Here is a 12,596-nt window from a genome sequence, read left to right as displayed (position 1 = left end):
AGGAAGGGACAGAACCAACCCCAGGTAACGGCAAGATGGCCTGACTTACCTGGGCGGAGGCAAGGGACAGGAAGGGACAGAACCAACCCCAGGTAACGGCAAGACGGCCTGGCTTACCTTGGTGGAGGCAAGGGACAGGAAAGGAGCTAGGTATGGGGTGGCTCCAGGACAAGACAGCAAGACAAGGCAAGGCTACTGGCAAAGCAAGGCAAGACGAGAACTTCAGGTGAGGCGAGAGTTACCAGCAATAGAAGGCAGGGCTTCTGGCAAAGCAAGGCGAGACAGAACTTCAGGCGAGGCGAGAGTTACCGGCAAGACAAGGCAGGGCTTCAGGCGAGGAAACAGAAGGCAGGGGAAGGGATACAAGGAGTAAGGACAAGAACAATCCAGCGGCCACACCCTGGTCTCTGGAGGTATTTATGCAGCCAGCCCCAACTAGCATCAGTTGACTCTATTAGAGCTCAACAAGACAGAAACAGGGTAGGTAGGAAAACCTGGAACAAGGGTCGATGGACCAGACCGTGAACCGGAATATGGACTTCATGGACCGGACTATGACACTTTGAACACCACCAGAGATGGAGGACATTCACTGCTGCCCTAAATGCCAGCAGCATTTAGGGCAGAAATAGTCGTAGTAGTATTGATAGTTTCCAGTTGCCCTGATACGATTTCTCCATGACCGCAATGTTCTGGTGAAATCTTTCACTACGCTCCTCATTGTCAGCGCCAAGAGTTGCAGGGAAGAAGTCTTAATGGGAATGCAGAAAATGAATCTTTAGTGACGTGTTGGGCATCACATTTTTGTATGCTTGAAGCACGTTGCCAACCATCTGCATGTAGATTGGCGTTCTACAGTTGCCGAGAAAACTTCCAACAACATCTTTGGATACTTTTCGTGTGACTTTCTCCAGTCCCACTAGGAGTTCTTTAAGTTGCCTGTCAGACCTGTTTGACTTGTGGATCAACAAAAATGCCTTCCTTAATCTTGGCATCAGTTATTCTGGGAAGGATCTGTTTCAAAATTCGAAATCCTTCACCTTCCTTGTTCATTGCTTTTCAAAGTGTTTTAATCGGCCCCAGTGTTACATGAAAAGGAGGCAAAAGCATCTTTGCTGGGTCTACAAATGGCTTATAAGCTGCACCATTCTTCTCTGGAACCAATTGCTTATGGAATGGCCAGTCCTTTTTAATATAATGAGATACTTCAGCATGACTCATAGTTGCAAATGAAAGAACAGTACTTGGTGTATCCGAGCTGCGTACCTCGTAGCAGCGCCACTACTTTCCGATCACCACAGATGTTCCAGTTGTAGTTGCTGTACTGTATGTGCTTCAACAAGACTTGCACATTTCAGTAGTTTCTTTCCTGTGTACTTCACAGCTGCTTGGGGCTGAAGGGCGGACTTTGCTGTTGTGCAGCAGCTCAGATTTCAGGCTTAACACTGAAGAGTCAACAAAAAGACACCATTGCTGTAGGTCATTCTGGCAACCCAAAGCATGCCCAGGGATGCCTGGACAAGATAGTAAACTTTTCAGCTTACATTGTGGGCAACATTTTAAGTGACTTGTTTTATGAATTGAAATAACAATATGGGTGATTCCAAACAAAAATAGTGTGTGACTTGGAAGTTTTATGGTGGATTTCATGATAGGCAGCCCAAAATCCATAAGGTACACCGAAATGTGTTCAGGAAGCAAAATCTTTGTTGTTCAGTTATTGATAGACTATTTTATCAAGTGAATACTGATAATCTCCCATATTTTTCTGATTAGTTAATTTTTATGTTTCCTCTGAGTAATTTTCTTAATACATTGTGTTGCAACCTTGAAAATCCTCTTGCATGCCAACATTTCACTTATTAGTGCAAGTACTGTATATATATAAATACACGTTTGTATATTAAATTCATTTATTTTAAGTTAGACTCTGTGGTTGTAAGGAAATTTACTACAGGAAGTTTGATCCAAAAGCAGAACAGCGGAGATGATTCAACCATGAATGGTAACTTTAATAATAGACTGCAAAATAACAAGCCATGAGGGTCCACAAAACAAGAGAGAACAGATACCGCACAAAACAGGCAACAAGGTAACAGAGGACTAGGAGCAACTAGTTGGTTCAATAAGTGAGCAAGTACAGTGGATGAGAGTTGGTTTTTAAATAGGCTGCAGATGATGTGTTGGAAACTAAATTGAATTGAATTGAATTGACTGTAGTACTTACACCCTACATATACATGAGGAGTAAAAATCTTTACGTTATGTCTCCATCTAAATGTGCAATGTGCAATTTATAACAAATATTATGTACAACAGGATAGTCAATATAACATAGAAATACAGTTGCGTCAGCATGAATTAAGCAGTTTGATGGCCTGGTGGAAGAAGCTGTCCCAGAGCCTGTTGGTCCTGGCTTTTGTGTTGTAGAACCATTTCCTGGATGGTAGCAGCTGGAAAACTGGTGACTCCTGTTAGGTGGGTGGAGACTGTAGGGTTCCATCCTGTGCAGGCCTGACAGTGGTACATACATAAAGAGCATTATTGCACACCAAAGAGAAACATTTTTGATAAATGGACCAATCTATTCCAAAGCTTTGCAAGTGATGCTTAGCAACCACAATAAAAGTGTGATTTATTTCATAGGTTGTAATTGGATAGATTCCTCATGTTTCAATGACAATAATGTGAAAAGATAAGCAGCATTTACACCATTTTTAAAATAACATTCAGTAGGATGGAATACTTGTTTTTCATCTTTGGAACTTCACATGTGTCCCTCATGCCCATTTGCTTTCCTGATTTTCATTCATTTCTCAGTTCAGTTGAAACAGCTTCAAATTATTGATCCATTCATGCCCTCCATTACATTTCAGTGCTATGCTCTAATTTTGTAACGATGTTTCATCTCAGCTTCAGTGCATTTCTCATGATGTTCAACTTCCTCTGTTTCAGTTCTTCATGGTAATGGACCTGGAGTTCACTGTTGCCTGTGGTCACATCCTTCCCTATTTGATACAATCTGATGCATGACTAAAAGAAATAATTCTTTCCATCGAATCATCCATCAGCATCTCCATGCCCTAGTGTTGTGTCATTATTATTCTGAGCCATAAGAAGACAGTTTTCATAGCAAACAAAATGAAACTTACACTTATACAAAGAAGTAGATCTATTGTTACAAGCAAAAACAGCACAAAGCTTGAAGTCAGTGACCAAGGACTTTCAGCTTTTGAAAATGTTGAGCACACAAGCAACAACATCATGGATTAAGCTTTCACTTAGTTTGGCAAAAAATCAAGGGCCTGTGGGAGTGTTAAGTAAGGAACTGAAGGGAATGTTCATATTTGGTAATTCTTATTGTTAATTTAAGCACAGGATTTAAATCTTAGTTTCAATTTAATTAGGAACCTGTGTTGTACTGTCTCGAATGTTGTCTCAAAATGAAGGGTATTTTTGGACTAATTCGAAGAAACAGCATCACAGCTTTCACAATGTTTTAGCTATGATCAGAGGCTGGCTGTGCTTTCACGTAGTCAAGTTGTGAAACATTTCTGCATTCAAACATGGCAACTTCAGCTCAGTGTGAATGCATAACTTATCGTGAGGAATCCTGGTATATTGATGGACTCTTGCTGACCATTGCTTTCTGCTAAGTAAGAAGGATGTGAATTCTGCTTTCCTGAAGTAGAGACCAATTGTGACAGCAGTGGGCTGCTTATAAAGTTGTAATGCAGATGATTCCTGGTTCAAAAGATTAGGGATGTAGAAAGTGATGGTCACACGATTTTAAGTGGATTTTTGATGCTAGTTTGTGGCTGCAACATAAGGTGTCCCAGAGGAAGCAAAGTCTGCCCTCTGGAGAATTATCTCTTGTGTGCTCTGTACTGGGTAGGGTCTCTTGCTCAGGACTTCTTGTTCAGGACCGCTTCTCCTATTGCTTCCTCTGCTTTGTGAGTTTGAAATCAACACATACTCTCAGTTCCTTATGAAATTAATGATGACTATCAAAACTGATTGTGGTCTGGAAGAAGTCTACCCCAGAAATAATTCCAACCACCATTTTGTATATCTTTCAATTACAATCCTGGATCTCTTTTGAACAGTGCATATGTGATAAACACAAGAGATCTTGCAGACTCAACAAGACAAAGAGTCCAGATGAAGTGCATATATGAGTTCCTTCCTGCTACCAAGTATAGGGTTCTCCATGCAAATTGAACACATGGTGTGAGTTGCATTGGTGAAGTCCAATTTGGGAGTACTGGGGTCAGTTTAGAGTTTCAATATCTGTATTCAACTGCAAGCACAGCTGTTGCATATGTTACCACCATCCCGGACATAGCAAAAGATACAAGCTTCATTACAAATTATGTAACAAGCTGAAAGGTAGCTGGAATCTTAGTATCCAAAGAAAAGTCATTACCTGGCTGTATTCAAGGTCCACAGTTGGCTAAACATATCTACAAATTATGCATGTGGTCTCAACAGCTGAACATTCTCTGGGGGAAAGAAATGAACTACTTAAAAGCAACAAAGTTCAACCTTTGCTTAACTTGTAAGAATGGACTTGCTGTTCACTCAATTATTCAGCAAATTTATGTAAATCAAATCACCTTACATAAGCATAACATATTGTACCATAAATCTTGATCAAATTATGGAATTATGATAGTTTCCTCCAACTTGAGAGCAATGCTGTTTAGAAAGGTTGTTGCATTCACAACTTTATAGAAGAAACCTTTTGGTAGACTTATTGCATGTTACCAGAACATCAAATATACATAGCATTGAAGCAAGGAAACTAAAACAGGCTTTAAAAAGTTTATAAATACATAACAAAGCAGGTATGTGATACCATTAAGCCCTCAGTACTAATAACTGAGCTTCAATATCTAGGCCTCTGTCAAGTCAAGTCCAGTCATGTCAAGTTTAATTGTCATTAACTATATACATTTACATTGCCAAGTGAGACAACATTTCTCTGGACCGGGGTGTAAAGCACAATAGTACATATAACACACAATAATCAGGAATGTAAGAATTTAATCTACAAATTAATAGTGCAAAGATAAATGAAATAAAGTACATAAATTAAATTTTGTAGGGTACAGTACAAATTAACCGGTGATACCTCAAATGTGATGTGGCTGGGAGCTCAGAAGCCTAATAGCCTGAAGGAAGAAGCTATTTCTCAACCTGACCATTCTTGTTTTTATGTATCAGAGTCTCCTGCCTGAGTGGTAGGATGTCAAAGAGGATGCTGGATGGATGGGAGGGATCCTTGCTAATATTAAGGTCCCTACATATGCAGCGCTTCTAATGAATGCCCTGACTGGTGGCTTGGAGACCCCTTTGATCCTTTTGGTCACTTTCACATTCCTTTGTAGGGGCTTCCAGTCTGATGCTCTGCTGCTCCCATACCAGATGGAGATGCAGCTTGTAAGGATGCCCTTGATGGTGCTCCTGTAAAACACAGTTAAGATGGGGAGGTGGGTGGAGCCTCGCTTGCCTCAGTCTCTTCAGGGATGCACTGCTGTGCCTTCTTATTCAGGAAGGTGATATTGAGGGACCAGGTGAGGTCATCTATGATGTGCACTCCCAGGAACATGGTGCAATGAACTCTTTCTATGGACGAGCCATGAATGCGCAGAGGGGGATGGGCTGGTTCACTTGCACCTTCCTAAAGTCCACATTCAGACTTAGGTTGTTGTTCTCACAACAGTTCACTGGACACTCCACTTCCCCTCTGTACTCTGACTCATCATAGCTGTTGCGACTTCTGTAAACTTGATGAAATGGGTTGATCTGATTGCTTTGACACAGTCATGCATCAGCAGTGTAAACAGCAGCTTGCTGAGCACGCAGCCCTGGGGAGTGCCCGTGCTCAGCGTAATGGGTCTAGAGATGTTGCTGCCCCTCCTGGTATGTTAGTATAAACCAGGTCTAGTGTTAAAGACAACAGCAACAATGAAGATACCATCAGGGGGTTTGGTTTGAAAGCCTCTGCAACTGGATCCACAACTTTCTTATTTGGAGTATACAATCAGCAGGTATCTGTAATAACATCTCTTCCTTCCTGACTATCAAGAATGTGATCTTAGCTCACTGCTCTGCTCTCGCTACACTTATGACAGTGTGGCTGAGCACAGCTCAAAGGCCATCTATACATCCACCAATGACAACACCATTGTTAGTAACATCTCTGGTGGCAATGAGGAGGCTTACAAGAGTGAAATAGATCGACTAGTTGAGTGGTGTTGCTGTAAAGCCCTCACACTGAACGTCAGCAAGACCAAAGATTTGATTGTGGACTTCAGGAAGAACACACACCGGTGTCATTGAGGGCTCAGTGGTAGAATGGGTGATCAGCTTCAGGTTGCTGGGCATCAGCATCTCACAGGATCTATCCTGGGCCAAACACATTGATTCTGTCATGAAAAAGACAAACTGGTGGCTCTATTTCATTAGAAGTTTGAGGAGATAGGTATTGCTCCAAAAACTCTTACAAATTTTTGTAGATATATGGTGTAAAGGATTTTGACAGGTAGCATTATAACTTGGAATGGAGTCCTCAATACACGGGATCACAAGAGACTGCAGAGGATTATAGTTTCAACTAGCTGCATCACATGCCCCACCATCGAGGACATCTTTCAGAGATGTTGCCTTAAGTAGGCTCATCAATCATTAAGGACCCTCACTACCTCCTCTTCTCACTACTACCATCAGTGAAGAGGTACAAGAGCCTGAAGACCCGTCCTCAATGATTTAGGAACAGCTTCTTCCTTCTTCCATCGGATTACTGTTTGGTCCATGAACCTATAAACACTACTTCATTATAAGAGATTCAGCAGATGCTGGAAATCCACAGCAAAACTCACAAACTGCTGAAGGTCAGGCAGCATCTGTGGCGAGAAATAAACACTTCATGCCGAGACCATTCTTCAGGATTGAGTTCCTCCAGTATTTTGTGTGTGCCTCAATTCATTTTTCCTTTTTTTGGCACTCTTTTATTTATTTTTGTGATCTGTAGATTTTTATGTCTTTCTACCACACTGCTGCTACAAAATAACAAATTCCACCTCATATATCAGTGATAATAAATCTGATTCTGACTCTGACACTGGAATGGAAAAAGGAACCCTTCCAATGCTTGCTACCATTGCAAGAGCATCATTAACTACTAATCATTTCATTTTAACAGCTTGGTTTTATGAGGTTATTTTCTATAAAACTGGCTTTCTTCAGCTGAAAATAAATTAAGGAATTCAGTTTCCAGAAGCTCATCATTTCAGCAATAAGGAACAAAGCAAGCTATAAATGTCATTACAGAGGATGAAGAAATTACCTTATAAAAGATGTAAAACAGCTTATTTTTAGGAAAAGGTGCCTCCACACGCCTTTAATTTTTCAAAATGTAATTCTGTAATGGACAAGATGTCTTGAGAAATGGAGAATCTACATGGACCAGCCATTCTGCTGTGGCATTGCTCAATAAGTCATAGGTTATGTTATTATGAGCTTATCTGCCTTTCAGCGTTAGCATTGGGAGTCAGCCAGACTTTGCCAATACAACTCATTTTATTGAACTAACCCATCAATGCCAGCATTATTAAGGTACTACAAGATATCACATACATCATATCAAAACTTGTACTCCTCACCTGCAGGTTTGCATCATATTATCATGTTTATTCCAACATTGTTAAACAGTATACTGAACAATTAATGTCTATATTTTCCTTGTGCTATTCCATTATTCCATACTTCAAATTATTTATGTTTTGGGCCCTTACTCTGCACAGTTGACTGTTGTATTTCCTACAATAGTGAGCAAGTGCTGAAATACTTGATTGATTATAAAAAGCACTGAGATATCCTGAGGTCAGCTTGCTATGTTCTTTTCTTTATTGCACAAACTGAAGCACACAAAAGATTCTCATGACTCAATTAACTCACAGTTGTTCTAAATACAATTTTAAGCATTTTCATATTTCCTTCACAACACGCTGGAGGAACTCAGCAGGTCGGGCAGCAACCGCGGAAAAGATCGGTCGACGTTTCGGGCCGGAACCCTTCGTCAGGACTGAAGAGGGAAGGGGCAGAGGCCCTATAAAGAAGGTTGGGGGATGATGGGAAGGAGAAGGCTTCTCCTTCCCACCCTCCCCCCACCTTCCTTGTAAACTTTTTTTACAAGGAAGGGGATGGAAGTATATAGGGGGAATATAGGAAGTATATAGATGGAAGTATATTGGATGTCCAGTCCCTATATACTTCCATCCCCCATCAGGAAGGTCTCAAAGCTCTACACTTCTTTTTGGATTCCAGACCTAATCAGTTCCCCTCTACCACCACTTTGCTCCGTCTAGCGGAATTAGTCCTTACTCTTAATAATTTCTCCTTTGGCTCCTCCCACTTCCTCCAAACTAAAGGTGTAGCTATGGGCACCCGTATGGGTCTAGCTATGCCTGCCTTTTTGTTGGCTTTGTGGAACAATCTATGTTCCGTGCCTATTCTGGTATCTGGCCCCCACTATTCCTTCGCTACATCGACGACTGCATTGGCACTGCTTCCTGCACGCATGCTGAGCTCGTTGACTTTATTAACTTTGCCTCCAACTTTCACCCTGCCCTCAAGTTTACCTGGTCCATTTCCGACACCTCCGTCCCCTTTCTAGATTTTTCTGTCTCTGTCTCTGGAGACAGCTTATCCACTGATGTCTACTATAAGCCTACTGACTCTCACAGCTATCTGGACTATTCTTCTTCTCACCCTGTCTCTTGCAAAAATGCCATCCCCTTCTCGCAATTCCTCCGTCTCCGCCGCATCTGCTCTCAGGATGAGGCTTTTCATCCTAGGACGAGGGAGATGTCCTCCACTATCAACTCTGCTCTCTAATGCATCTCCCCCATTTCACGCACATCTGCTCTCACTCCATCCTCCCGCCACCCCACTAGGAATAGGGTTCCCCTGGTCCTCACCTACCACCTCACCAGTCTCCGGGTCCAACGTATTATTCTCCGTGACTTCCGCCACCTCCAACGGGATCCCACCACTAAGCACATCTTTCCCTTCCCCCCCTCTCTGCTTTCTGCAGGGATCGCTCCCTATGCGACTCCCTTGTCCATTCGTCCCTCCCATCCCTCCCCACTGATCTCCCTCCTGGCACTTATCCTTGTAAGTGGAACAAGTGCTACACATGCCCTTACACTTCCTCCCTTACCACCATTCAGGGCCCCAAACAGTCCTTCCAGGTGAGGCAACACTTTACCTGTGAGTCGGCTGGGGTGATATACTGCATCCGCTGCTCCCGATGTGGCCTTCTATATATTGGTGAGACCCGACGCAGACTGGGAGACTGCTTTGCTGAACACCTACGCTCTGTCCACCAGAGAAAGCAGGATCTCCCAGTGGCCACATATTTTAATTCCACATCCCATTCCCATTCTGACATGTCTATCCACAGCCTCCTCTACTGTAAAGATGAAGCCACACTCAGGTTGGAGGATCAACACCTTATGTTCTGTCTGGGTAGCCTCCAACCTGATGGCATGAACATCGACTTCTCTAACTTCCGCTAATGCTCCACCTCCCCCTCGTACCCCATCTGTTATTTATTTATATACACACATTCTTTCTCTTACTCTCCTTTTTCTCCCTCTGTCCCTCTGAATATACCCCTTGCCCATCCTCTGGGTTCCCCCCTCCGCTGTCTTTCTCCCCGGACCTCCTGTCCCATGATCCTCTCATATCCCCTTTGCCAATCACCAGTCCAGCTCTTGGCTCCATCCCTTCCCCTCCTGTCTTCTCCTATCGTTTTGGATCTCCCCCTCCCCCTCCCACTTTCAAATCTCTTACTAACTCTTCCTTCAGTTAGTCCTGACGAAGGGTCTCGGCCTGAAATGTTGACTGTACCTCTTCCTAGAGATGCTGCCTGGCCTGCTGCGTTCACCAGCAACTTTGATGTGTGTTGCTTGAATTTCCAGCATCTGCAGAATTCCTGTTGTTTATTACTTCCTAATAGTTATCTATGGAAAAATTCATCCAGTATACACTGCTGTGTACTTTTGATTAACTGTAAGTGAAAACCCAATGCTGATAATGGACTGCTTTCATACAGTGCTTTCAACATATGGATCTTCTAGATCTTCATTTTCATTGTAACATTCAAGATGATTGTCGATACCTTCAAATGCTTCATAGTTTCTAACTTTTTGAAGAAGTGAAATTGTTTCATTTTCACTCCCAGCTGTTTCAGGTGTCTCCAGGCCTGAATGCTTGAAACTGCAGTGAGCAAAACAATTCTAAATTGTCTTACTGATTATTTCTCACCAACTATCAGTGACAAAATGTCATTGTTTTTTGAACAGAAACACACGCCACTGACACTATTTTAAGATTGTTTTTTTATTTCAAAATATACTTTATTCAAAAATAAATATATACAATTAACCATTCAATAACCTTTCATCCTTTACATATGTTTCCATTATAGTCAGTACATATCCGTATTTATAGCCTCCCACGTGGCACTCCAGTAGTTCAGCTAACCATATCATTGTTGAGGGGTATAGTCCCTGCCCCCGACCCCTCCCACTCCCACGGGTGGAGAAACCTATACTGTGGTCCTTCCCCACTGGGCCCTTGCGGTGGCTGCACTGAGTTTCAGTGCGTCCCTCAGCACGTACTCCTGCAGCCGAGAATGTGCCAGTTGGCAGTATTCTCCCACGGACATCTCTATGTGCTGGAAGATCATCAAGTTTCGGGCCGACCAAAGAGCGTCTTTCATCGAGTTGATGATCTGCCAGCAGCACCGGATGTTTGTCTCCGTGTGTGTCCCCGGGAACAGCCCGTAGATCAGAGAGTCCTCTGTTACGCCGCTGCTGAGGATAAAACGTGACACTAGCCCGTCCATCCTCCTCCACACCCTCTTTGTGAACTGGCAGTGTGCAAAGAGGTGGGTCACAGACTCCTCCTCACTGCAGTCCTCCCATGGGCAGTGGGGTGCGGAGACAACGTTCCGGGCATACAGGAGGGCTCTGACTGGGAGGGTCCCTCTCACCGCCAGCCAGGCGAGGTATTGGTGCCTGTTGGTGAGATCTGGTGATGAGACATTTTGCCAGATGAACTGGACGGTCTGCTCAGGAAGAACCCCACTGTGCCCATCACGTCCTTCTCCCGCAGTGCCTGCAGGACATTACGTGCCGACCACTGCCTGATGGCCCTGTGGTCAAAGGCGTTCTCCTGGAAGAACTTTGTTACGTAGGACAGGTATGCCGGCAACGACCAGCTGACTGGGGCGTTGCACGGGAGTGGGGCCAGACCCATCCTTCGTAGCCAGGGTGACAGGTAGAACCTGGGCACATAGTGGTACTTGGTGCCCACATACCTGGGTTCTACACACAACCTGATGCAACCACATACGAAGCTGGCCATCAGGGTGAGGGCGACATTGGGGACGTTCTTGCCCCCGATGTCCAGGGACTTGTGCATGATGGTCTGTCTCATCTGCTCCATCTTGGATCCCCAGACGAATCTGAAGATAGCCCGGGTGATTTCCGAGCTGTAGGAGCGGGGGACGGGCCAGACCTGCGCCAAGTACAGCAGACCTGAGAGCACCTCACACCTGATGACCAGGTTCTTGCCCGTTATCGACAGGGAGCACCCTCCCCACAGTCCCAGTTTCTGTTTTACCTTGGCAGTCCGCTCCTGCCAGTTCTTGTTGCACGCCTCAGCCCCTCCGAACCAGATCCCCAACACCTTAACGTGGTCAGACCTGATGGTGAAGGGGACACTGGATTGGTCGGGCCAGTTGCCGAAGAGCATGGCTTCGCTCTTCGTGCGGTTGACCCTGGCCCCCGACGCTAGCTCGAACTGTTCGCAGGTACCAATCAACCTGTGAACTGACCTCGGATCAGAGCAGAAGACGGTGATGTCGTCCATGTACAGGGAGGTTTTTACTTGGGTCCCTCCACTGCCTGGCAGCGTCACCCCTCTTATGCCCTCATCCCTCCTGATGGCTTCGGCAAAGGGTTCTATGCAGCAGACAAACAAGACAGGGGAGAGGGGACAGCCCTGCCTGACTCCAGACCTGATGGGGAAGCTGTCTGTTTCCCACCCGTTGACCTGGACTGCACTATGGATGTCTGTGTAGAGCAGTCTGATCCAATTCCGGATTCCCTCCCCAAATCCCATTTTGGAGAGCACGTCCGCCATGTACGTGTGCGATATCCTGTCGAAGGCTTTCTCCTGGTCCAAGCTGACCAGGCAGGCGTCCACCCCCCTGTCCTGCACGTAGGCGATGGTGTCCCTCAGCAGCGCGAGGCTGTTTGAGATCTTCCTGCCCGGTACAGCACAGGTTTGGTCTGGGTGAATCACCTGTCCTAGAGCAGACTTGACCCTGTTGGCGATAGCCTTGGACAGGATCTTGTAATCCATATTCAGGAGAGAGATGGGCCTCCAATTCCTGATGTCCTCCCTTTCCCCCTTCTGCTTATAGATGAGGGTGATGATGCCCTTCCTCATGGACTCAGACATGTTGCCGGCCAGAAGCATAGCATTGTACACTTCCAGCAGGTCTGGGCCCATCCAGT

This window comes from Mobula hypostoma, chromosome 7 (genome assembly GCF_963921235.1).
Source record: "Mobula hypostoma chromosome 7, sMobHyp1.1, whole genome shotgun sequence".
Lineage (NCBI taxonomy): Eukaryota > Metazoa > Chordata > Chondrichthyes > Myliobatiformes > Myliobatidae > Mobula > Mobula hypostoma.
The sequence above is the reverse complement of the archived record's forward strand: the minus strand, read 5'-3'. Positions refer to the sequence as shown.